Source organism: Pongo abelii, chromosome 4 (genome assembly GCF_028885655.2).
Source record: "Pongo abelii isolate AG06213 chromosome 4, NHGRI_mPonAbe1-v2.0_pri, whole genome shotgun sequence".
NCBI classification, from domain to species: Eukaryota; Metazoa; Chordata; class Mammalia; order Primates; family Hominidae; genus Pongo; species Pongo abelii.
The window spans coordinates 188,076,312-188,103,986 of NC_071989.2; the positions used below are offsets into that span (position 1 = coordinate 188,076,312).

At 53.3% G+C, this 27,675-nt stretch overlaps 1 protein-coding gene across 1 annotated transcript in view; it reads right to left on the reverse strand.

Moving 5' to 3' along the window:
• The window catches only part of ADAMTS2 (ADAM metallopeptidase with thrombospondin type 1 motif 2), a 237,810-nt gene that overhangs the window by 207,359 nt on the left and 2,776 nt on the right, over positions 1–27,675 (reverse strand). The window lies entirely within an intron of this gene.

Genomic DNA, 27,675 nt, shown 5'->3' on the forward strand with positions numbered 1-27,675 from the left:
CCTCCCAAGACACACGTCCACGTCACCATGCACAAGATTAAATACCCTGGCTTCTGGAAAGCACTGAGGCCACAGTGCTTTGGGAAGGTCATGTCGGGGTCCCAGGGCTGACTGCACTCCTGCCAGTGAAGTGGGGGTATCTCCAAAGGGGGTTTGTTTCCCACCATTGTGAACCAGGGGAGCCAGGATCCCTGGTCAGGAAATAGAGCTTGGGTGGAAGGGAAGCCATCTCTGGGGACTTTCCTCCCATCTCCTTCGTCCCGCTCACTAGGAGAAGCCAGAGGTTGAAGCTGGCATGAGCCCTCCTGGCAGCACCAGCTACAGTCTCCACCTCCGGGGACACGAGCTGGGATCTGAGTGGTGCAGGTACTATGTTATAGAGAGGCCGTACCCAGGACCGCCCATGGCATGCAGAGGAAAACTGAAAACAACGATCCTTCCAGAGACAAAGCACAGCCCCAGACGGCCGCAGGAACTGGCCGCCCCCAGGAGCTGCTGAGCACAAGCGCCACTGGAGAGAGGGCTTGGTGGCTGCACTGAATAGCGGAACAGAGGAACTGGACAGCCACAGCCACCGCAGAACTGGGGGATCTGGACAGAGCTCTCACTGTACGCTAGGAAAGGAGCAAGAGACAGAGGGCAGGGAGAAAAGCTGGGAGACGTGGCCAAGTCCCAGAAGAGAGTGGGGGAGGTGAGAGAAGGAATATTTGAAAAAACAATGGCCAAGAATTTCTCAAAATTACATGAAAGATTTCAACATGGATGGATTCCTAGAGGCCTTATCAATATATATATAAGAAAAAGCTCCATAGCTAGATCCATGATAATGAAACCTAAGAACATCAAAGACAAAGAGAAAGTTCAAAAGCTCCCAGAGAGAAAGAGCAGATCAGATCAGTGTAAACAGGGAGGCACCAGGCAGATATCCAAGTCCCAGACTGGGGCATGGGCACCGGGCAGCAGACGGGAGACAAGAGCCCAGGAAGTCCTGTTGGCAAAGAATGCAAAGGCTCTCGCCTGGAGGGAAGAGGCTGCCCCATTCTCTGAGGCCAGAGTGACAGGCACCGCAGCAGAGGATAGCTGTGTCCCTCAGAGGGGTCGGCAGGGACAGAGGCCACACCAGAACAGCAGAGATCTAGCAACCCAGAAGGGTGACACCCTGGGAGATGCTGAGAACAGTGGGGCCAGGGCCCTCAGGAGCAGGGATGGGGAGTCGGCCACAGCTCAGGGGGTCATTCCATGTGGGCATCCCAGGCTCTTGCCTAGGCCCCCTAGGGTTCCCCAGCCCCACAGAACACCCTCCCCACTCCCGGGGATGGCATTTGAGACCTTCCTGCTGTGTCTCTCCAGGAACCTGTGAGCTCCAAGAGAACAGAAGGCTGCCTCTTCACCTCGAGTCCAGCAAGGCCTGGGGCAGAGCAGGCATGGAGAACCACTGTCGAACGTGAAGTGGGGACTGGACGCAGTGGTGTACACCTATAATCCCAGCGCTTTGGGAGGCCAAGAACCGCTTAAGTCCAGAAGTTCAAGATCAGCCTGGGCAACATAGTGAGACCCCATCTCTACAAAAGAATAAATTTAAAAAATTAGCCAGGCATGGTGGTGCACACCTGTACTTCTAGCTACTTTGGAGGCTGAGGCAGGAGGATCCCATGAACCAGGAGGTCAAGGCTGCAGGGAGCTATGATTGCACCACTGCATTCTAGCCTGGGAGAGAGCAAGACCCTGTCTCAAAAAAAGGAAATATATTTAATTTTTTAAAAAGAATAGAGTGGTGAGAAAGGATGGAAAGAAGGGAGGAAAGGAAGGAGAGAAAGGATAGGGAAAAAACAAAAGAAGGAAAGAAAGAAAGAAATTCCAGCTAATTCTCAGCAACAGACAATTACAGGAACACAAGGACAAAGCCCAGAGCCCCAACCCCATGCGGCCTGGGTCCCCACAGCCTCCAGCCCTCCTGTCACTCTGCCAGCCGGCAGCAGGGCCACCTCTGAGAATCCTTTTCCCCAGCACTTTGGCCTCTTTCCTCCCAGTGGTTTCTTGGTAGTTCCTCATAAATCCATTCATAGGCTCTGGCTACAGCTATCCTTGTCCCTGAAGATGGACTCAGCTAGCAGAGTCGCTGATATGGTAACACAATATCACACATCTCATCCAACCCTGCTCAGATGCTGCCCTTCTGACCCCAATTCCTGTCACCAACACAACAGGAAAGGAGTTTGAAGACCCAGGAGGCCACAGCACAGTTCCTCGTGGAGGGAGAGAGATGCGAGCAGGTGGGCGGAGGGTGCACTCATGAGACTTCTATAAGCACAGACCCAGAGGCCATCCCAGCGACACTGTGTGGGGACTCCTGCACCTCTTCCTGCTGCCCAGACCATGGGTGGCCAGCAGCATTACACTGTTGGTGTAATCTATGTCCCCCAGATGGCCAGTGGGCACGGAGCATATGTGTGCTGAAGAACACATGCCCCACACAAATGCCCCCACACGTGCATCGCATACATCACCCACACACACGTGTGCATTTCACCACACGTCTAGGGGAGGTTAGCGTGCCAGCACCAATTGAGACTCCCTGGCCAGACTCACCGCCAGTTGGGGAGAGTGGAGCAGACGTGCAGGGTGGAGGGTGGAGGGTGGAGGTGGGGCTGGTCCACAGTAAGGGAGGGAGGCAGGTGTAGACTGGGCCAGGGAAAGGTTGTGGAAACCCAGACTGAGGTTCCCTGGGGTCCCTGGGGCTCGTCCAGGGCTGGGGTGGAGCCGGGACATGAGGAACGGGCAGTGGTGAATCTGAAGCCCTGCTGGTCAGCAGAGCCTCCACCTGCACATTCTCCCCAAAGGTCAGGCAGGCTTCACCCTGGCCATTAGCAAAGAGGCCCTCCTGGGACCAAGAGGGACACAGCAGGCCAGCCCTCCTGCCCTCCCCATCCAAGGCTCCGGCCACTCTGATGGAGATTCTGAGCTGAGACGTTCCCAGCAGAAAGGGTCATTTATCTCAGAGCTTAACTAGCCCCTTCCAATTAGTGAGGAATAAAATGGCAGCATTTACTCTGAAGAACTGCGATGCGAGAGTATTAATTAATACTCTCTGCACTGCCGCTGAGCCTCGGCACACAGAAGGCTGAGCCCTCATTAAAACGGCATGAGACTAAAGCAAGAGAGGGAGGAGAGGCGGGGCAAGCTAGACAGGAGATGGGGAGAGAAGGAGATGCCGGGCGGGGCGGGGACAGCCAGGGACGGCCACAGCTGCCCTGCCAGGAGGGACAGGGCCCACTGCAAACTGGGACAGCTGCTTCCAGCCCTCTCACAAGAAGGCTGGCAGGGAAGAAGCCAAGCACACGCAGAGGGTGCTCCCACGCACCCCGCACCTCCGTCTTTTTGGAACCTTGACGGTTAGAAGACGACAAGGGCCACTATCCAGTGGCTGGCATTTGTCCCCATGAGACCACAGAGAGGCAGAGGACAGCTCCTTCTCAGACCAGGGCGGGTGGGGCGATGCCAAGGCCCCCTCGGCTCAGGATGGAGCTGAGCCTCCCCAGGATGACTCCCCTGGGGGAAACACTGATGTCGCTGTTTGAGCATTGAGACGTTGGGGCCTGGCCTCTGAGGGGCGGGGGCCCAAAGGGTCTTCCAGGAAGGTCAGACCCCAGCCCAAAAGCAACAGGCCTGGGCCACAAAGAGAGCTGGTCCCTGGGCCAGAAAGCCCTCTTCCACCATGCACTCTGGGCAAGGGGTGTGTGTGCCATTAGGAACACAGCTGCACGCTATTTCTCTCCTGTCTTCCTCCAGCTGAAGATTTCACACGGCTCTGTTATGACTGAGGGTTCCCAACAGCTATTCCCTCAACACACAGGCGCCCACACACATGCATGTGCACCCATGCCCTCCCAAATGCAGCATGCATGCACCCACATACAAATGTCCACATACGCATCACATGCACCACGTGTGCACTCACACGCAGGCATCACACAGGCACCGTGCAGACACATGCACACACGCATCACTCACATATTGCATCTCCCGTGACACATGCATCACATACACATGTCCACACATGTGCACTACACACAAGTACACACATACACCAGAAAAATGCCCCATACATGTGCATGGCAGACATTACCCACACATACACATGTGCATTAGTCATACATGTGTATCATATGCAGGTATATGTACAGGCATGCAGCACACACATGCATGCATCAAACACATGCATTATACATACATACACCTACACATGTGCACACATGCATGACACTCATGCACTCACACATGCCTCACATTTGCATACATGCATCACACTGACATGCTCACACATCATCCACACACATGCACTCACTCATACCCTTGCTGCGCCCAGCCTCACTGCCTGCTTGCTTACTTTCCCAGTTCTTGCCACTATCTGAAAAGGTATTTATTTGGCCTCTTGCTTATTGTATGTCTCTACCACCTCATTCCACCCCTCCCAGCCCTCCCCATCCACACTCATCCAGTAGAATAGAAGCCTCTCCCCTCTGTTGAGGCAAAAAGCTGCGACCCTCTTTTCACCCAGAAACCACATGAAGCGTGCACGCAGACTGGACTCAGCCCTCACCAGCCTCTCCCAGGCCCAGCAGTCATCACGCCTGGCTCCCCAGCACCCACACCCAGGTCCCCGCTGGTCAGCACGTTCATACCCAGCCTGCCACATCTCCAACCTGGCCCACAGAATGCCCGGTCCCAGACTCCTAATGTAGGAAGACTGCCCTGCCTGATCTCAAGGCTTGCTTCTCTGCATTCAGGCCACTCCTGCTGCCCAGCCTGAGGGCTCCTGGAGCAGCCGGTGATAGTCAACCTCCCCAGCCTCCTGTTTGCCTTGCAGAGCCAGCCGACTCCCAGGAGAGCTGTAGGGGCTGGTCAGCAGCCTCACTGTCCCTGCCCTGCCTGGTGAGGAAAGGGAGGCCATGGAGGACATTCCCTCCCGCTCCATGTCTGCTTCGTGTCCTTCTCTCTCCTGCCCGGGCAGCAGCTCCCTTCTCCAGCCTTCCAGGTCTCCCAATCCTGGCCCCAGCCACTTCCTTGGGAATCCTAAGCCTGCCTGGAGTCCACCCTCCTTCCTTTTTTTTTTTTTTTTTGAGACAGAGTCTCGCTCTGTCGCCCAGGCCAGAGTGCAGTGGCGCAATCTTGGCTCACTGCAAGCTCCGCCTCCCGGGTTCACGCCATTCTCCTGCCTCAGCCTCCTGAGTAGCTGGGACTACAGGTGTCCGCCACCACGCCCGACTAATTTTTTTTTTTGTATTTTTAGTAGAGATGAGGTTTCACCATGTTAGCCAGGATGGTCTTGATCTCCTGACCTCGTGATCCGTCCACCTCGGCCTCCCAAAGTGCTGGGATTACAGGCATGAGCCACCGCGCCCGGCCCACCCTCCTCCTTCTGCTAGCACAGCCCCCGTGTCACTCAGGAACCAGCTCTCATCCCTGCATCACCAGTGGGGAAGGAGGGCACATGACCCAGCCTAGGCCAGGCAGAATATGTTGTCATCTGACTGCATGAACATAGCTCAGGGATGAGGACTTGCTACAAGGTGGTCCATGAAGTTAAATCCAGGAACTATTGCTGGAATTGTTGGAAAGGAAAAGCTGTTTCCCCTGGGTTGTTGCCCTGTGAGGAGGTAATGCAGCAGCTGCCTGCATCCATTTTTCTGCCTCAGAGAAGAGCAGGCCTGAGAGTGAAATCGACATAGAGGAGAGCAAAGCCAAAGGTTGGGGATGTGGTATAAAAAACAACTGAAAATTTATTTGGGCACCTGGATCCAGCCACACCTGAAGCTAGATAGTTCTAGATATGTTTCTTTTTGCAGATTAACCAATAAGTTTTTTTTCTTTTTTCTGAAGCCACTTTTACTTGGATTTCCAACACTTGAGGACTAACACCTGACTAATACACTCTGTCTTCTATAGCTTCAAACTCTCCCTGTCTCCCGGATCCTCATCCTCTGTCCATGAGCAAACTCAAGCCATCTAAAATCCTCTGTGTGAGAGGCAGGGCCACACACACATCTATACAAGTGCACACATAAACACTGCGCTCATATGTGGATACTCACATCTAAGACTGCACATCCTCTGCAGCCGATGTCTGCCCCACCACAGCATGTGTGCCATGTGCACCAGCTTCCCTCCACTCCCTTGCCTCTCACTGGCCCCTCACCTGGTCAGTCTAGCTTCCACCAACTCCCCAGTGACCCTGCAAAGCCCCTCTTGGCTGCTGGGCCTGGTGCCCCTGCCATCCCAATTCCCTGAACCCCTCCTCTTGAACCTCTCTCATCCTTTAGCACATGGGCAGCCCCGCTTCTAAGACCCCACTGCCTTCTCCACTTGTCTGCACATGGTGGGGGCCGAGGAGCACTTCCTTCTCCTTTTGCCTCCCTCTTCCTTTGGTGCCCACCCACCCTAGGATGTGGAATCCGCAGCCCTCCATACAGAGCGCTCCCAACCCGAATTCTACCCAGACATTGCCCCTGCACCTAGGACCTGCATTTCCAGCTGCCAGACTCCTTCCAAGAGACAGCCCCAGTGACACACCCTCTCTCCAAGCTACCCTTCCTCTCTACCACCCATCTGCGTAAGTCAAAAGCTGGGGGGTGCTCCTCCTCAGCCTCTCCCTCAGCCCCCAGGCCCACAGACCCAAGTGCCTGGAGATCCTGGCCTCTCCACATTTCCTGAGTAGATTATGCTGCCTCTATTGAAAGATGTTCCGGCAGAACACTGGATGATCCAGAAATATTTCCATTACACGTGGCATGAGCAGAGGCAGATCACAAAGAGAAGGTACAATACAACCCTTTTGTCATTAAGTATGCTTATACACGTGTGCATGGACGTGGGAGACACACAAAAATGTTGAAAGCTAATGGCACTGCAAGGATTTCCATTTTCTCCTTTTGGCTTATTTCTGCATTCTGTTTTATATGAAGGCACATACGACACTTTTTAACTTCAAGACAGGACAAAAAGTTGCCAGCCATTGTGAGTCACCCCAGGACTGCCGGCGCTGCTGGGAATGCCAAAATCTGATGGGACCCAGCGCAGGTGGGGAGAGGAGCTGAGGATGCGCCCGCGGCCCGTGCCTTCTTTGAATCAGTCCTCACGGGGCCATCTCAAGGTGGAGACTCTGAAAGTGCAGAGAAGTGAAATAACCCGCCCACGGTCACACAGGAGGGAGCACAGGGTCCAGTTCTCCCTCCCCCACCCAGGTCCGCACTACAGGCTCTGATCCACGCCCTCCCTTGAGGGCAAACCCTGAGCCATGCTGGGTCCTCCTGCAGGCCCTGAAATGGAGCTTCATTGCCACATCAGACACCGGGAGACGCGAGGAGGCCGTGAGCCAATTCTCCATGACTTGTCAAGGCCGCGCCAGTCACAGAGTCAGCAAAGCCTCTGGCTGCATCTGTAATATAAGAACCAGGACGGGAGGCCCCTCTGGGAGGGCACTAGACGAGGGCCTCGGCAGCTCCGCAGGCAGGTGGGGCCCAGGCCAGGCGGGACAGAAACCCAAATGTGGCGGTGCAAACTGGACAGAAAGAGGCCTCTCTGGGCTGCGGCTCCCTCACTCGGGGCCTGACGGTACAAGGGGCAATTGATCTCTCACACACACGCTGGCGCCAGACCCCTAACTGCAGGTATCCCTAAGCAGAGGTGCCCGGCAAGGCCTCTCCTGGGAGTGGACGCTCTCCTCCTGAGCACGGTGGGGAGGCAGGGCTGTGCCCAGCATGGGTGCGTGAGGACTGGATCCTGCCTGCAGACAGGACCGGCGGGAGGCAGAACTTGAGCTGCCTAGGACTGAGGCCACTCCAGAGCCAAGACTGACAGTCTCCACAAAACCAAGGAGCCCTCACCTGTCTCATGGCTGGCAGGGGCTGCACAGGAAGTGACAGAGGCCTGGTGCCCTCCAGAGGCAGGCACCGAGCCAGCCAGTGTCAGGGAGCAGGTCTGCACATCTGATGGAAAATCCATCCGTGGTCCCCCTTCTGACAGGCCTTTGGCTGCCTTCCCTCCTAAGTAGCTGTGAAGGGAAATGGCCTGGCAGAAGGAAAGACAATGGGGCCCCAGGGGCAGCAGTCCAGGAGGGCCTGGGCCCCCCACCCTCCAGCTGTAGGACTCCCAAGCTAAGGACAGAGAGAATACTTCGGGGAGGAGAAGGAAGCAGACACCAGGCTTCGTGGCAGGTGTCAGCATGGCTGAGGGCAGGCAGAACAGCCACCAGCTTGATCTGGACACCTGGTCCTGCCACAGGCCACAGCACTTGCCAGGGGCCGTTGGGACCTGTCACTGCCCTGTGGGAGCTCCCTGGAGAGTTCTTAACCTGGGCTCCATAAACTGGGAAAAGAGAACACTTCAACTTTATCTTTACTGACTGCTAACTGAAAGCTGCCATTCCCTTCAACTCTGGAGAGGGGCAGCAAACCCCAGACTTAGCAGCACCTGTACCCATCAGGGCAGAAATCACAGGCTTCGGCACCTGTCAGCACCACTGCTGCAGATCAGACCAAATGGTGTTTACACTCAGCACAACTTAAATTATAGAGGCTGTAAGATGCACTCCTAGGTTTTATTATTTAATGCATTAATTAAAAGCACACACAAAAGTTTTACATGAATGTTCCTGGCAGCATTATTCACAAGAGCTAAAGGGTGGAAACAACCCAATCCATCAACCCATGAGTGGATTTAAAAAACTGCAGTACATCTATACAATGGAATCATGTCTTTCCATCCAAAGTAATGAAGCTCTGATGCGTGCTGCACCCAATCCATCAACCCATGAGTGGATTTTAAAAACTGTGGTACATCCATACAATGGAATCATATCTTTCTATCCAAAGTAATGAAGCTCTGATGTGTGCTGCACCCAATCCATCAACCCATGAGTGGATTTTAAAAACTGTGGTACATCCATACAATGGAATCATATCTTTCCATCCAAAGTAATGAAGCTCTGATGTGTGCTGCACCCAATCCATCAACCCATGAGTGGATTTTAAAAACTGTGGTACATCCATACAATGGAATCATATCTTTCTATCCAAAGTAATGAAGCTCTGATGTGTGCTGCAACCTAGATCAACCTTGAAAACACTATGCTGAGTGAAAAAAGCCAGACACAAAGGGCAAATATTGTGTGATTCCATTTATACTAATGAAATGCCCAGAACAGGCAAATCTATACAGGCAGAAGGTAGGTCAGTGGTTGCCTAGGCCTGGGAGGACGGGGTAATTGGGGGTTACTAAAGGGTCTGGGGTTTCTTTTCAGAGTCTTGAACATGATCTAAAATTATGGTGATGATTGCACCATTCTGTGAACATACTAAAGCCATTCATTGAATTTTACGCTATAAGTTGGTAAAATATATAGCATGTGAATGTCTCAATAACACTACCAAAAATATGTAAGGTATAATAATGATTAAAAAATTTAAAAGCATGTGTATGTTGATAGCTGTATTTCTTTTTCTTTCTTTTCTTTTTTTTTTTTTTTTTTTTTTGAGACAGAGTCTCACTGTATAGCCCCAACTGGAATACAGTGGTGCGATCTCAGCTCACTGCAACCTCCACCTCCGGGGTTCTAACGATTCTCGTGCCTCAGCCTCCCGAATAGCTAGGACTACAGATGCCCGCCACCACGCCCGGCTAGTTCTTTGTATTTTAGTAGAGGCAGGGTTTCACCATGTTGCCCAGGGTGGTCTCAAACTCCTGAGCTCAGGCCATCCTCCTGCCTTGGCCTCCCAAAGTGCTGGGATTACAGGAGTGAGACACCATGCCTGGCCAATAGCTTTATTTCAATCGGATTTATTTCCACTGTATTTTGTAGTGTACACTAAACACATTATTTTGATCAGGGGTCCATGGGCCTCACCAGGCTGGCAGGAGGGTTCCTGACATGGAACAGCTGTGCTAACTACCAGGACAGAGGACAGGAAGGTTTCCTGGAAGAGGGGTGATGAGGAGTTGGCCAGGCCTGTGGGGTTCCCAGCACTTCAGGCAAAAGCCCAGAGGTCCTCAGGGACCCCCTACTGTCTGCTCTGCTAATGCAAAGCCCATGAGACTGAAGGAGTCTCAGCTTCCTCAGCCACCTGATCACACCCCGACGCACACTAGGCCCTGGTTCCTTCAAGTCCTTACGTCATTTTGAGATTCAACTTCAGCCAAGACAAATGGTCCCCTCCTGCATGTGCCACAAGCACTGTTTCCAACGTGGGCAGAGTTGACAGTTGATGGGTGTGTGTGATCTTTTGGAGCTCCTGTCCCAGGCCCACAGGATGAACGGGAAGGTGGACACAGTGGGTAGAGCAAGCAGGAAATGATGATGGTCAGGAGGGACCTTGAATGCTGGTTCTGGGGGCCTGTGCTTTACCCTCGAAGTGGAGGAGCCATGGGGAGCATTTTGGGTGGGGCTCAGAAGGGAGACCGTGTGCTTATCATGGGCGGCTGGAAGGGAGTGGGAGAAACAGGAGGCAGGGAGAAGATAGGGCAGATGTCCTGGAGACAGAAGGCAACGGGAACCCACAGCTCCTCCTGACAACAGCAGCCTGGCTTTCCTCTGGGGCCCATCCTCTCCCCAACCCACTCCCAGAGGATCGGAGGACAGACGCCAACCCTGCAGCCACAGCGGTCCTGTGACCAGAGCTGGCCAGCCAAAGTCCTGCTCCGCTGCCCTCGCCATAGCGATTTGCCTGAAGCATGTGACCCAACCTGAGCCAGTGAGAACTGGCCGCTGGGCTCTCCCAAAAACCATCGGGGAATCTGGGCCTCTCTCTGCCGGGCGCCGGGTGCACTGACCAGGCAGGACCCACGGGGAGGGCGGCTGAGCTGAAACCGTGCGGGAGGCCTGGGCCGCCGCCCTGAGCCCCGCATTCCCCCTTTGGCCCTAGCCGCTTCTGCCCCGGTTTTCTGTCACTTGCAGTCACAGGAGTGTGGACCTGGGGACGGCCTGTGGGAGTGACGGGGGCACAGGCGCCGGCTGCACAGGTGTGAACGGGAGGACAGGAGCGAGGCCAGCCGCCTCTGGGCCACACCCTCCGGATTCACTCCCAAAGGAGAACGGCCAGGAAGCCAAGCCCTCCCAGCTGACGGGTGCGGAGGAAGGGACCAGAGCGCTCCCCCAACAAAGGCTGCCTCTCCGTCCTGCACATCCCCTCGCCACACTAGCCTCCGTTTCCCTTCTTGGGGCCTGCCCGCCACCAGACTCTTCCTCCCATTCCAGACTGGAAATCTTTTCCACATCTTGACTAATTGTGTTCAGGTGGGAAGGATTTGGTGGAGAAATGGCATGTGTGTTTGTGTATGTGTGTGTGTGTGTGTGTGTGTGTGTGTGTGTCCACCCCCAGCTGGGCAGCTGCCCCAGGAATGCTGTATTGGCAGGAAGAGCTACAGGACCCTTGGCCTCAGCCATGTCCTGAGGGGCTCTCGGTGATGTCAGCGGCTCCTGGCCTCTTCCAGTAAACATCTGTTCTCCTTATTCTGACCCAGGAATTCCATTTCAGAACAGTAACGGCCTCCACTGGCAACACATCCCAGGCCGGTGATGCCTGGGGCAGGGAGAGCATCCTAGCCCGGCCTGTGCCCCGCCCCCGGCCCCGCCTCCCCACTCCCACGCCCGCCCAAGCCCAGCCCACAGAGCTCTCAAAAGGGACAAAATCTGCACCTGGCTCCCTGTGTTTCCAAGCGCTTTCACACTGTGGTTCCTCCTAGCAGCGCCATCAGGAAAATATTATCTTGTAGTAACAAAGGCTCTTCGCTGCTCCGTGCTGGCCCTGGGTCTCGCTTCATTTAATCCTCATCATAACCCACCAGAGTAGTTACTGTCATCAGCTTTTACCTTTCACAGTTGAGAAACAGGAGGCTCGCTCGCCCAGAGAGGAAGGGAGCAGAAAACCAAGCCCACGTGATGGAGCAAGATCGCGTCTGACTCCAGCGCACGGGGCCTTGCAGGGGCTGATGGCCAAAAACTGAAGTCATGGGAAGGAGAGGGAGAGAGAGGGGAGGAAGAAATGACCGTCCCAAAGCCCATGCAGCACTCATCTCAAAATAAGAGAAACTCTCAGGTGCCTACACGGGGAGTGAATTTGAGTGAAGCCCGCCAGGGTAATGATAGGGAGCAGCAGAGACTCCCAAGGCACCTGGAACTGTGGGACCCTTCTAGAGGGTTCCATCCTTGCTCAGCTCTAGCCCTCCAGCACATAGGCCCGGCAGATTTCCTGGTTCTCAAGAGAAACTGGAAATCTTGAGCTTTGTGAGAAATTTTCAAACACTGGAAAAGCCAAACAAAACTCATCTGTGGGTGGACATGGCACATGGCCCGCCAGTGTGCAAACTCCGCCCTGCACAATGGGAACACTGAAGTGCAGAAGATTATCTCATTGTGAAGGGTAAGGCAGGGACTCAAAACAGGGCTCCTCAGTCCACATTCGTAGAGTTTCCAGGTTGTATCACTGAATCTACTTGCCAGCCTTCTCCTGAAAGTGTCTCACTGAACCACATCCCCCGTAGAAACTCAGGGCATCTTTCAAAGACCGCAGTTTTCCTGTCAGCCTGCAAACAACCCTGTGCATGCCTGGTGTACTGCTTCCCAATCACAGGGGACACCTAACAGACCACGAGGGACCGAGAGAGCCTCCTTGACTGAAAGGCAAGGTCAATCGCCACCACTCGTCCCCATAAAACCACAACATGGGCACATCCTGCGTTCGAAGCTCTACTTGATGCAAGACAGCAGGGAAAGGAAAGCCGTGCCACCGTGGGGAAATGGGCCTGGGAGATCCATTTAGGCCAAGGTTTGTCCACTTTGGGTCTACCACCACCAGCATTCACAGAAGCAGCAGCACCTGTTCTCAATTCCCTTAGAAGGGGGGCTAGATGCTCTCAAGGCATGGTTGTAGCTCCCACACAAAATTACTAAAGACATAAAACGAATACATATTGAAAAAGAAGAGACAATATTATGAACTGCAGAAAATAACTGCACACTTAGAGAATCCTCACCGCCAAAAACATCCAAAAAAAGGAACCAAATAATAACAAGGAAGTTCATGAAAAGTCTAGATGCAAAATAAATAGAGAAACTCATATATCTGGGAATGCAAACATAGGAAACATCCAAGCAAGAGATTTAGGTGTTTTGTTTTGTTTTGTTTTTTGAGACAGAGTCTCGCTCTGTCACCCAGACTGGAGTGCAGTGGCGCAAGCGATCTGAGCTCACTGCAGGCTCCGCCTCCCGGGTTCACGCCATTCTCTTGCCTCAGCCTCCCGAATAGCTGGGACTACAGGCGCCCGCCACCATGCCCGGCTAATTTTTTGTATTTTTAGTAGAGACAGGGTTTCACCATGTTAGCCAGGATGGTCTCGATCTCCTGACCTCGTGATCCGCCTGCCTCGGCCTCCCAAAGTGCTGGGATTGCAGGCGTGAGCCACCGCTCCTGGCAAGAGATTTATTTTAGAATGACTTTTTGTGATTATCTGTGGTTCATATTTGTGCCACTCTAGTAACAGAGAGACTGCTTTGCTAAGACATGGGAAGATGCAGGTCATTGGGAGCAAAGGATCTGAAGCAGGGGCTGTTGCCAGGGAGGGCACGCCTTGAGGACAGCAATGCTGGGGCTTGGGCTTGCCAGGTCAACCATGGGTGTCAAGTGGTTCGCGGCAGCTCTGCACATGCATGTATGATTTGCACTAATGTGTCATTTTTAACTCTGTTTTCTCCCTGGGAATAAAGATGTCTGTCTAAATTCTGAGAATATCATTAGTCTGAAAGAAGCAGGTCCCAGGTATTCTGAGTAAATAATCATCTACTGTATTATAAATTAAAAGTGTTCCCAGATATCTATAACAGTCTGCTGTAAAATATAATGGAAAAGACCCTATTGACAATGGCAATAACATTCTAAGTCTCTTAGTAATAAACCTACTGTGCTATATTTTTAAACATCTGAATTAATGTTCTTATTTCCATGAGAAAATTAAACATCATGAAGATGTCATTCATTTGTTCAGCAAAGATTTGCTGAGGGCCTGCTGCAAAGGGGACACTACTTTAGGCATTTTTTTAAAAACCTCACGATGGTGATACTTGCCCTATCAGATGTCAGAACATATTGTCAACCAACAGCAATTAAAGACCCCTGGACTGGTGCAAAAGAAAAACAGAAAGGCCGGGCGCGGCGGCTCACGCCTGTAATCCCAACACTTTGGGAGGCCGAGGCGGGCGGATCACGAGGTCAGGAGATCAAGACCATCCTGGCTAACACAGTGAAACCCCGTCTCTACTAAAAATACAAAAAATTAGCCGGGCATGGTGGCGGGCGCCTGTAGTCCCAGCTACTCAGGAGGCTGAGGCAGGAGAATGGCGTGAACCCGGGAGGCGGAGCTTGCAGTGAGCCGAGATTGCGCCACTGCACTCCAGCCTGGGCGACAGAGTGAGACTCCATCTCAAAGAAAAAAAAAAAACAGAAAGGCCAGAAATAAACCCCATATCCTCCATGAACTTCATGATAATGGAATATACATCCCAAAGTCAAGAAGAAAGAGTGAATTAGCAAACGAATGGTGTTGAGACAACGGCATGGCAATTTAGAAAAAAATAAACACTTAACACCAACACCTTATACAGTATAAGAAACACATTTCACTTGAATTAAAGGAGTTACATATTTAAAAATCAAGTCAGGAAAAAAGCAAAACATATAATGGAGTATTTCTTTGAAAGGCTGATACTTTTCTACAGCCTGAGTAACCAGAAGAAAGCAACTAGAGAGGCTGACAGAGCTGACCGAAGAAACAAAACGCCAGCCCGGTAGAATAAAAAAGGAAGCTCTGCAAATATAAACCCACCCAAGCTAGCAGAGAGTTAATGACTAGCCCCAGGGAGAACCAATCAGCTTCAGAGGAGGAAACTTGGGGGCAGTAACCACCAGCCATTAAAGAAACAAGTTTCAACAAGAACATGATTGCCTGACTCCCACCAAGGGTCCCAGGCCAGCCCAGCCCCAGTGGACTCCTGCAGGCCTTGGGGAGCCGGGTGGGCACCTGCGGGCAGGTTGGGGGATGGCTGTGAGGACTCTGAGCCCCCAGAGTCTATCAGGACAGGCTGACACCAAGACAGAGATGGCCTACATCTACCCACCCCATACCATGCCCAGTCCTAGACCAGCCATCCCCGGCCCCAGAGGCTACAGCGTAGTCACCACAGCCGAGACTGCCCCAATCAGGGCCACCTGCAATGTCCAGCAGCCTCCCTGCAACTGCCCCAGCTTTGGTTCTTAATGTCCCTAGTCCCGAGGATGCAGAAGCTCCACAAAGAGAAGAACGCAGCAACTCTGGCAACCTGACTGTGGAGGCAGACACCTGGCACACATTTCCCCTCCCCCAATGCCCGTGATCGCCACCCAGTGCTGGGCAGCCTCCAACCTCCACTCCATTCACTCCCAGGCGGAGCAAAGGCTGGCCTCGTTGGCCACCTTGCCCAGGACACCACCTACACAACCTTCCCAGCAGTCCTGCTCGTCGGACCACCCTCCCCAGTGAGGACACAGCCCGTGACAGCCTTGGCACCTCAACAGGAAAGACAGCCCAAAGGCCAAGCTGCCCTATCTGAGGTGGAGGATGCTCTGGCAGGGCAGGGACTCAGCCTTGACCTTGTTTGCTAGAAAATGCACCAAGAACTCAGTAGCAGGCCAAGGAGAGGAGACATTAATTCCCCTTTTCAGCAATTCACCCTGCTTGTGCGGGTGGGGAATTATCTGTACCTCTGAGGAGGTACAGATTTCATCTGGTGCTCCAGTTGCAGTGAAAGGAGCTGGCTCTGGGGTCTGTGGGACCTGGGGTGGGTCATCCCCATCACTGTGCCCTGATTTCCTCCCAGCACATTGGGATGGCTCGTTGTTGGTTCCCAGAATGTACCTGTTGTTGGTTCCCAGAATGTACCAGGAAGGTACAGGTGCAGAGTACAGCTGACGATGAAGGGCCCCCAGCCAGGAAGGGTCCCCAGGAGTCCTGGCTGATGAAAGACTCTGGGAAAGAAAGGTGGGAACAGGAGAGGACAGAAGGGACAGGGAGGGGAGAGGACATAAAGGGAGAATGGAGAGAAAAGGGGGGAAAAAGGGGGGATGAGGGAAAAGAGAAGGGAGGGGAGTGGGAAGAAGAGGAACGAGAAAAGAAGGGGGAAGAGAGAGGAGGGAAGGGGAGGAGAAGCTGGAGGGAGAGGAGGGGGAAGGGAGGGAGGGGCTCCCAGCACCAGGACCCAGCACAACCGTCCTATGACAGTTGTCTCTGCAGCTGCATTTGGGGCTGTTCTGGAAACTCAGGCCTTCTCCCTGTCGGCAGGGCTGAGCCCTGGCCTGGGACCTCCCCTTGTTCTATCAGAGCCCCCAGGCTGGGTGAAGTCCACTGGGATCTGTTTTCACTCACAATGCTTCTGACACCAAACATGTGGTTTCCCTCACACCAACCAGTTCTCCAACGTCCAAACGCTAGCTGGGTGCCCCACAGTTCAGTGCAATGCTCACGCCAACTACCTGGGGTCAGCTCAGCCCTCAGGTTAAGGGCTCAGTCCCACAAGGCGGCCCCACTTGTGGTTGCAAGTCCCAGCTTTCCACCTGTGCCTCTCACCAGGTGGCTATAAATCAGGAGGGTCCCACAACTCCCTCCTCAGGTTCTGTAATTTGCTATTAGGTTGGTGCAAAAGTAACTGTGACCTTGGAATCAGACAGACATGTGTTCATTAATAGAACAGATCACAGAACTCAGGGAGGCACTTTACTTACTATTTCCAGTTGATTATTAAAGACACAAGCCAGGAACAGCTGTATGGGAGGGATGAGCAGGGCAAGGTAACGGGAAGGGCTACGGAGCCTGCTCGCCCTCTCTGGGCACTCACCATCCCAGCACCTCCACCTGTTCACCAACCCCAAGCTCTCCAAACCTTGTCGTTCGGGAGTTTTCATGGAAGTTCCATGACTCCCATCCGCAGAGGTTGGGGGAGTGAGGCTGAATTCTCAACCCAACAATCCAGAAACTCTTATATCAGTAACCAGGGGACTCAGACCAAATCTGATAATAAAAGGTGTTTCTATCACCCTTAACACTCAGTACATTACAAAGGTTTTAGGAGCTCTGAGGCAGGAACCAGAGATGAAGAACAAACATACATTTATAATTTCCCACTATCACAGGGTCTCAGACAGCACCTCAGTCTGTGACTCGACCTGCATTGCCCCAGAGGCCCAGACCTCAGCTCAGGGCCAGTGCGCTGGGATCTGTGGTCAGTGGCCAGTGGCCAGCCATCGTGCAGAGAGGGGAGGGCAGAAGGGAGGGAGGGAGGGGATGGAAGAGGAAGGGAGGGGAAGGAAGGGGAGGAGAGGAGACCAGGAGCCTCCCAGAGCCTGGGCACCTGCCTGGGAGGGCACTGAGGAGCACCGAGGAGGATGCCTACCGCTGCCCCCACCTTGCCCTGATCAGGTCTGCAGGATCAGTGCTCAATGCCCACGGAGCTCCAGGTGCCCGCCAAGTGTGGACAGCCCTGCAGCGAAGGCCAGCTGCTGCCCTGGGAGCCCTCACCCCCTTATCCTGCCCACTTACCTGTGGGGACCCCTCCCTACTGTGTGGCCTTGGGGATAGCCATGCGACAGCGGCTGCCTTCCTTCTGCCGGGGCTCTGAATTTCCAGGTGAGAGACCAGAGAGCAGAGGGCCAGGAGCCGACACCACCATGGCAGCTTCCCACATCCCAGGCCGGGCCATCCCCACTGGCCATCGCTTCCTTCCACCTCAAGCCCCCCAAGGAATTCCCTTTGACTGAGGCCAGCCAGCCTCATCCCCCTCTGCTCCCTCGCTGACACACGCCTTGTGAGGCAGGTGGTGTCTTAACTGGGAAAACGGAGGGTCACAGGCCAGCAAGAGAAGAGCCAGGCCCCAAGTCTGGTCTGTGAGCCCTCACTCCCCACAGCCCTCTCTAGTGAGCAGCCGTCATGCTGTGCAAAAGAGTCTCCTGTGTAGCTTTTGAAAAATACAGACCCCAGGGCTCACGCAGGTCTGATAAAGCAGAATCTCTCAGGATGGGGCCTATGTACAGATGCTATTCAAAGCGCCTCAGATCCCATGCCCATCAGTGGGCAGGCAGATAGATCACACAATGGAAAAACTCTTCTGCAAGACAAGCCACAGATTTCTTCTTTGTTTTTTTTCTGATTTTTTTTTTTTTTTTTTTTTCCAGACAGAGTCTCACTCTGCCGCTTGGCTGGAGTGCAGTGGTGCAATTTCAGCTCACTGCAAGCTCCGCCTCCTGGGTTCAAGAGATTCTCCTGCCTCAGCCTCCTAAGTGGCTGGGACTACAGGCAAGTGCCACCACGCCCAGCTAATTTTTCTATTTTTAATGGAGACGGGGTTTCACCATATTGGCCAGGCTGGTCTCAAACACCTGACCTCAAGTGATCTGCCCGCCTCAGCCTCCTCAAGTTACACAGGTGTGAGCCACCATGCCCCGCCTACAGATTTCTTCTAAGGAGCGAAATGTCTTTGCTTGGAAAAACACCTTCTAGAAGCAGATGGGATAACAGATAACAGTGGGACTGGAAGAGCAGGGGACTGTGCAGGCAGCGCCACCACCTCAGAGCAGCAGGCAAAGTCCGCTGTAAGACACAGGAGGAGAATGGAGGGGTTGCTCCTGAGAAACTGGACAGAGGGAGGGAGACACCACTGGGAGGGAAGAAAGAGAACCCACAAATGAAGGTGGAAATCCCCCCACACATGGCCCAAAGGGCTTTCCAAGAACAGGGTCCTGTTCTCCCAGAAGCCACCCACGTGGCGGGGAGGTGCTGGCTCCCCAACCTTCTGCAGGAAAGTTGCCCCTCCCTAGGAGGGCTTCCCATGGTGCGTAAATGGGGACTGGGTTTCATTCCTGGCCCAGCAAAGTGGACGGCTGAGGCCCTGAGGCTGAGAACACAAACACCCGGGAATTGCAACACCTCTGGCTTTTGGAGGTGAGAGAAGGGAGCGCTAAGAGTTAAGACACATTTTATCCTGATTTCAGCTCCTTTACTGATAAAAATGGGAGATAAAAAAACGAGAATTCAGAGAATATTGCCTTCACATGAAATCCATCTTAATCCACAGCAAGCGTTGTATTAAGCAGAGAAATACCAGGGGCGTTGCCGTTAAAGCCAGGCACAGATGAGGATGCATGTAGCCACCGCTGTGACTTAACATCACTCTGAAGGTTCCAGACGGTGCAGATTGGAGATGAGGATCCAAAATTATCAGTGTTTACAGAGAGTGCAACTGTATACCTAGAAAACCCAAGGGACTCCACAAAGATATATTAGAATTAATGAGTTCAATCAAGCTACTTGATAAAAGATAGTTCTATAAAAATCAATAGCCTTCCTGTGTACCAACAATAGATGGAAAGTATTCAATTTGCAATGGCAAAAAAGAAAAAAATCCTTGAAATCCTGATTTTTAAAAATGGATGACCTGTATAAAAACATATATATAATACTTTATGGTGCAACATCAAAGCAGAGTGAAATAAATTGAAAAATATACTATGTTCCTGATAAATACTGTAAATTATGTCAATTCCTCCTTTAATTAGTTTCTAAGTTTAATTTACTATCAAATTCACGAGGGATTTTTCTACCCGACAAAACAATTCTAAAATTCATTTGAAAGAATAAACATATGTGACCAGCCAAGAAAATTTTGTAAGAGAATACCAGCAAAGAGGGAAGTATCCAGCCAGATGTTCCAAAGCCACACAGTCCAACAGAAATAGAACTCAAGCTTTATATGTAGCCATGTTTAAAAAAAAAAAAAAAGACACAGGTGAAATTAATTTCAGTAATATATTTTATTTAACCCAGTATGCCCAAAATATTACCATTTCAACCGTAATCAATACTTTAAAATGATCTATTAAACATTCCACATTCTTTTTGGGGGGTACTAAGTCTCTGAAATCCAATGTATATTTTATACTCAGGGCCCCTCTCAATTCAGACCAGACACATTTTAAGTCTTCAATAGCCTTGTGTGGCTTATAGCTACTGTATTGGACAGCAAAGCTTCAAAGTACTTAATACTTTGAATATTAGAGCTTTAAAGTTCTAATAATAAACACAGCTTAGTATTGGTACAAGAACAGAAAGATGGAAAAGTAGAATGTATCTGTGGTACTGCTTAACCTGAGGTTTCATTTGCAACTGACTGGCAATGGTGCATACTATAATCCATAAAATAGACAGATGTAAATATATACCAATATGCTCACAGCTCTCAAGCCCCTTTTCATCATACGTCCAGAAGCTCTGCCCCAATCAGAATGGCCACTAGCAAGCCTTAGACAAGCCTTGCATGAAACGTAAAGACACCCTACTTTCCATGTGCTCCCAATCCCTGCTTTCAAACAGCTACATGGGAGGGATGAGCAGGGCAAGGTAACGGGAAGGGCTGCAGAGCCTCCTCGCCCTCTCTGGGAACTCAACCTCCCAGCACCTCCACCTGTTCACCAACCCAAAGCTCTCCAAACCTTGTCGTTTAGGGGTTTTCAAAGGAAAAATACCCGGGTGTAAAGACGACAGGCTTTAATACTTTGAAATACTTTTAATACATTGAAATTTCAGATTAGGGCTTTCAAAGGAAAAATACCCAGGTTTAAAGATGAATCCCGGACATTCTGCTCAGAGAGCTGGTGAGGGCTGGTCCCTCCAACACGCATCTTTCCATTTCCCTGAACTGAGGGTGCCATCGGCAGGTCTCACACCCTGGCCCTGGCCCCCACCTCCTGGGCCACGACACTTCCAATGCAGTCCCTCACTGGAGATGTGTGCCGTGTCAGCACCCTGGACACTCAAAATGTCTTTGAAGAGTCACGCTGTGAGGTCAAAAAGTTAGGGTGCACGCAGAAAGGCGCATGTAGCTTTGCATTGTGAGGCAAATACCTATCCCTGGAGGAAGGACCACTACTTCGTAATTCACAACAGGAAGACCCCTGGAGGCGGACGAAGCCGACCCAACTCAGTTCCCGGGAGCCGTGACAAGCGACGGCCAGGCAGGAGAAATGGCCCACCCATTAGGCTGCAGACAGCATCAGAGAAACCTGCAGACAGCATCAGAGAAACCAAGCACTGTGGCAGTGGGGCCCGCGCCTCCAGGGAACCACAGTTAGGGCACAGAGTTGCAGTTTAAATGGGAGTGTCTCCTCTTTCTTGGTAGCGTATAAAGTAATGGTGTGTCCTGTAACTGATGGCACCTTAGAGCTAATGAGATGCAGACACAGCCACCGCTTTCTCACCCCCAGGCTTGGGGTAGGCGCTTGCTGCACACCCATCCTTTCAATGCCAGTGAAGTGCGTGCAGACAGAACCCATCTTTTGCTATTGGAGGAACTAAGGTTCACAGCATCGTGGTGCTTGTCTCCCCTGCGCAGTCACGAGGGGCACAGCGGACCATGTGACCCGCAACAGCCTCCAGCCCACACTAGGCCCCTGCTTCCCTGGGTTAACCCGTGAAATGCACAGGGCAGGGTGGGGATGGCGTAGAGCCTGCCTGGCTTCAGCAGCACCCAGGCCTTGGTCCTGGACACTAGGGTTCCCTTTGCCTCTGAGCGGAAGCTGTGCACCCCACTCTGCAGCCCTGGAGTCGTCGTGCAGTGTAATTGAAATTCATGGACAAGCCCGAGGAGCCAGCTCCAGGCTCGGTAATAACTTCTCCATATTAATGGCAGCACCGCAGACCCGGTGGACGGCTGACATTTAATATGAAACATACACAGCAGAGTGTGCAGCTCCTACCTGGATCCTCCCATTCCGGGGTAACCACCAGTAGGGGATGGGGGTGTCTAAAGTGGCACCAAGATTGAGGGGGCTGGGGTCCTCCTCTCCCCTGAGTACCTCAACCCCACTTAAGGCCCCTCTTCTACAGAGTGCAGGAAACCCCTCCCAAGAAATACATAAACACATGCTGGCCCATGCTTGCTCAAATGCACACCCTCCCACGCAGACACACTCATGTGCACACACTCACATGTACACACTCAGACATGCACGCACATATGCACCCCCACACGCACACTGTATGCACGTACCCCTACATGCAAGACATGCAGAGGCAACACGTATATGCACACACTTCCACACACTCCCGCCATGCACAGGCCCAGGACATGCACACGTCCACATGCAGCCAGCAGCCTGCTGTCCCGGCAGCAACACAGGGACCCCCAGGGCTGCCCAAGCCAGAGAGGTAGGTGGGGTAAAGAAGGACATGTCTGCCTGCCAGCACAGACCCAGGGTCCTAGGAGGGCCACCATGCACACTTGCCTCTTTGGGTCTTCAGATACCAGAGTGGGCAGGCCCAGAACATAGCTCAGGCAGCCACGAAGCAAAGCCGGCCTCGCTGCTAAGTGGATGTCCCTGGCTGATTCCATTACTCACCCAGGTGTGGCCCCTGTGAGCCTCACAGCAGGCCTGGGTGAGGACCTGGCCTTCACCTCCCAGCTGACTCTGCACGAGGGCCTGAATTCACTCACTCACCCAGGTGTGGCCCCTGTGAGCCTCCCAGCAGGCCTGGGTGAGGACCTGGCCTTCACCTCCCAGCTGAGTCTGCACGAGGGCCTGAATTCACTCACTCACCCAGGTGTGGCCCCTGTGAGCCTCACAGCAGGCCTGGGTGGGGACCTGGCCTTCACCTCCCAGCTGACTCTGCAGGAGGGACTGCATTCACTCAGGCATGACTCGCTAAGCGCTGGAGACACAGGCGACAGGGAAGCCACGGCGCGCCATCGGGCAGGAGAAGCCTGCCGCACCTGACTGAGCACATGGCTGCACGCATTGACCAGTGCCAGAAACATACCCAGCCACACAATGGAGTGCAGGCCGGGGCTGGGCAACACGATGAGGGTCTCCCAGGGAGAGCTGGCCTCTCTGGGCTCCGGCTGAGACCAGCGCTGACTATGCCGGCCTTCATGAGGGGCTGGGAGCCGGCTCCACTCTGCCCCTCCCTAACAGATTCTAGGAGAGATGCCAGCCCACACAGAGAGAACCTGCATATGTAACTCCTAGAGCCTCGGTTTCCTACCTGTGAAATGGGGCCACGGTGGCCGGCTCACAGGAAAACCGCAGGGACTGGGTTCAAAGCCCCAAGCAGAGGTAGATGGTGTGGATGCTGCTCCCCGGACCCCCTCCTGAGGCTGGCTGCCGCCTCCAGAGGGACTGTGCTGCACTGCTGGATTCCTCGGGCATCTCTGTAGGGCCCTCAGCTCACGTAAGGCAGTAGGGGAGGGAGTCACTGCCCCACCCTCCCAGGGGCACCTGAGGAGAACGCTGGAGTTCTGCCTCCTGCAGCCCTTGCTCCCGGAGTTTCATTCCAGACCAGCAGAGCATGCGACTCAGGCCGGAGCTGGAGGGCCCTGGCCAGGTCACGGAGGCCTTGAATGCCAGGCCAGTGGGTTTGGGTGTTTTAAGAGCAGTAAGAACCACGGAGAGGTCTTAAGTGAAGGCGTGACATGAGTTGCTGCATGGTTTCTAAAGATCCCTCTGGCTGCAGAGTGGAGGAGAGGTGTCGGGGAGAGACCATGCAGCAGTGGGGGGGCACAGGAGCAGAAGGCAGGGGTTGGTGCCAGGCGTGTCGGGAAGCCGGGCCCTGAGAGAGCTCTAGGATTGGAGCTGGCTAGGGGAGGGCGACCCCGGAGGGGTGGGGTCTGGAGGAGAGTGGGGAGAGCCACGTGACTTGAAGAGTATGGGGTCATCCAGGGGAGGGGGTTCCAGAGGCAGCCGAGCAGGCAAGCCTGGAGCCCAGGAGGACTTCTAAGCCCAACATGGGGTCTGGAGTCCAGGAGAAGGGTGGCCACAACCGTGTTCACCACCCTGCACAATTGTCCTCCTCCCTTCTTGTATGATAGGACCCTCTTCATTCCAGAGTTTGGGAGTCTGTCCCTCCCCCTCAGTCCCAAAGGTGGGCAGGAGACCTGGGCTAGGCCCACACCACAGCCATGGGTTTGAAGATGGGCCTCCAGTCCCTCCCCCAACTCTCACAGGTGTCACCCAGAGAGGCAACCATCTCAAAGGTTGCCTCCTTGGAAAACAAGTTAGGCCTGGAGCCGCTGGTGGCCGGATGTGGTGGGCCGGGGGTTGAGGGGTGGAGAGCAATTCTGAAATGAACACTGAGAGGCGGGGCTGAGAAATGGATAGCATGCTCTGAGCCCCTGGATTCAGCCAGGCCTGAAGCCCACACTCCTCAAGACCCCCAGATAATTGGGGCCATGGTGTCACTTGTTTGTTTCATCCAATATGAGCAGGGGTTTCTGTCACTTAAACTGAGCAAGTCTTAAGGTGACAAGTATGGCGGAGGCTAAGACTGGCCTTAGCAGCTGTGTAGGCTGCTTGCAGCTGGGGCCCACAGGAGCCTCTGCTCCTGCCTGGGGAGCCCCGACACCCTAGGGAACCCAGAGGTTCCTGCAGCCCCTCTTTGGTCTTCCTGACAACCTCTCATTGCGATCCACGCAGTGCCAAGGCAGGGTGGGGTGAAGGAAGACCCTACCAGCGGCAGCTGCAAATCCCAGGTGCCCCTCACCCCACTGCATAGTCCCAGGGCCCGCCCACACCTGCCTGATCTGCTCTAGCCCCTGAGCCTGCTGGAGCCCAGTGTGTGGCCTCGAAGGCAGCAGCCTTGCTGGGAAAAATGAAACTCATCTCAATCCCTTAGGCCAGCTTCCGACTTCTCTCTGTGGCCCTCATGACTCTGAATGTCCCGCAAGACAGAGTGGGTGCCTGGCCCAGACAGCAGCCCCGCAGGGAAGCCCCAGCCTGAAAGGCAGCAGCCCTGGCTTGCTTCTTGCCATGCGACCTTGGGTCTCTCTGAGCCTCAGCCATGCAGTGGGGCAGCTCTATCTCACAGGGTTGTGATGTTCGCATCAAGCACCCAGGGGAGGGCATACACTTCCTCCTTTGGGCCCCAGGATTGGACCAGGCCTTGGAGGGCAGACGGTCTCCACCGCCCAGCCCATGGAGGCTTCATCCACTGCTACCCAGCATGGCAGGAGAGGATCCCCGTGCTGCCCTGAGTGGCGAGGCAGAGGCGGGCAGGGTTGCTTCCATCCCACGGACGTCCCAGCTGCAGTCCCCTACCAGTGAGAACTTAGGCCACGCATAGGAGCTGCAGCCCAGCACAGGTCACCAGCCAGTCAAGGCCACTCAGCTTCCAGGCCTGCTCCCAGCTCCACTCACACTGACGACGGTCAAACCCACAGTGAGAACGTCTCCAGGAGTCAAATAAGAAAGGTGGGAAGTGTTTTAAAGAAATGCATTTTTAAAATTCTTTTTGTAGGCATACAGGAAAAGGCAACAAAACGTAGTGAGCATGGCCTTGGAATCAGACAGATTTGTGTTCAAATACTGGCTTCGAAGCTTGAAGCAAGCTATCTCGACTTTCAGAGCCTCGGTTTATTCATCTGTAGAAGGGGGATGATGTCGGGATATGTTCCATAGGGTGCTGTGAGGTTTAAACAAGGCAAGGTGGCATGGGGGCTCAGCTGAGAGCCTGGCACACAACATTAATAGGAACACAGTCAGTTGTCACTTACCATCGTTACCTTTTACGCCAAAAGGCTTCTCGTTGGGTTTTTAATGGGCACGTAAAAACCATGTGAAATTAGCACACCTACCACACTGCCCAGGAAAACTCTTCCGTAGCAATGTGATGCACAAGAACACTCTGTGCAGCATGTTTTGCTCATGCCTTGTGCAAAGGTACATTTTGCTGTGGATATTATGAATAACCCCTCGCTGTGGATATTAACCCTCTCTGTGAATATTATGAATAACTTCTGTCTAGTCACTCAACCTCCCAGAGCCTAAGTGCTCCACCTGTAACTGGGGATGAGATGCCTCCCCGACCAGGGCTCTGTGAGGACAAGAGGCGCCCTGTATAAAGCCCCAGGTCCTTAGCAAAGAAGCCTATCGTGGTAGCAGCAGAGGGGGATTTAACAGTAGAACAGACACATACGCAGCAACAAAGTCAGAAAAGGAAAGAAGAGGCCGGGCACGGTGGCTCAGGCCTGTAATCCCAGCACTTTAGGAGGCCAAGGTGGGCAGATCGCCTGAGGTCGGGAGTTCGAGACCAGCCTGATCAAAAGGAAAGAAGAAAAAGGAAGGAAGGAAAGAAAGGAAAGGGAAAGGGAAAGGAGGGAAGGAAGGAAAAAGAAAAGAGAAGCGAAAAGAAAGAGGCCGGGAGCGGTGGCTCATGCCTGTAATCCCAGCACTTTAGGAGGCCGAGGTGGGCAGATCACAAGGTCAGGAGATCGAGACCATCCTGGCTAACATGGTGAAACCCCGTCTCTACTAAAAATACAAAAAAAAAAAAAAAAAAAAAAAAAACTGGGCGTGGTGGTGGGCGCCTGTAGTCCCAGCTACTCGGGAGGCTGAGGCAGGAGAATGGCGTGAACCCGGAAGGCAGGGCGCTTGCAGTGAGCCGAGATTGCGCCACTGCACTCCAGCCTGGGCAATAGAGCGAGACTCCGTCTCAAAAAAAAAAAAAGAAAAAGAAAAAGAACCAATGGTGCTGTCCCACTGTCCAAGGCCATTATTCAGTGACAGCATTCAATGCCACTCAGGCAGGTCGCAGCTCCTCTTCCAACCCCAATATTCTTCCCAGCTCTGTCTGGTACATGGGACACCTCAGCAGGCCTGTCCTGCCCAGGCCAATCCACACCTGGCACCTCTGCACACGCTCCTCCCTCTGCCCGGGTTGCCAACCTGCGTCTTTTCCAGCTGGCCACTCATTCTTCCAGCCCCCATTCAAACAGCCCCCCAGGAGCACACTCTCCAAGTCCTGGCCAGAGTGTCCATCAGCCACCCTGACAACAGGAGCCCTGGGTGGGTACCAGACCTGCCTAATCGCTGACCAGTACAGGGGATAAACACATGAGAAGGTGCTGGCTGAAAAATGAATCACCAAATGAACTGCTGAATGAATGAAACAGTGACAAGTCCTCCCCTAAATGCTCTCCATCAGGAATGCATAGTACACAGGTGTTGGCCCACCAATAGACTGCAACCCCAAGTCAACTCCCACCACCTTACCTCACCCTAAGTCCGCAGCAAGCATCTCCTTTCATTTAGGAAATTCACCTCCAGCGTAAAATGGGACACACCTCTGAGGCCCAGGATGTCCTCAGAGACAGTGGGCAATGTCAAGGGCTCGCCATTTTAACCCAACTCCTCCAGGGATATTTACAGTTGTTTGCAATATGGCCAAGTTCTAACTAAATCCAGCCAAAGGCAGTGATTTTCCAAAGCAACAAGTGATATTTTCTGTGTCTCCATAAAAAGAATGACAGTGGTTGCGGAGCCCTGGTGTAATTGCCGGCTCTGCAGACTGTAGGATGAGCCTGAGGTGCCCGAGTACGGGCGTGCTCAGGGGCCATGAGGGCTGGGATGGTGGCCACTCACTCGGGGCAGGAGTGCCCTGAGTAGCAATTAGAGCAGAGCCCATGGTGGGCGGCTTCAGATGTCTGGCCAGCACAGCCAGCCTGACCACCACACACCCAATCCAAAATAGAAAACTGCAGTGGCCTCTGCTGTGTGCCAGGCCCCGAGCAGCCAGACAGAGCACCGCCAGTGTCAGCCTCCTCCCTCAGCATCGATC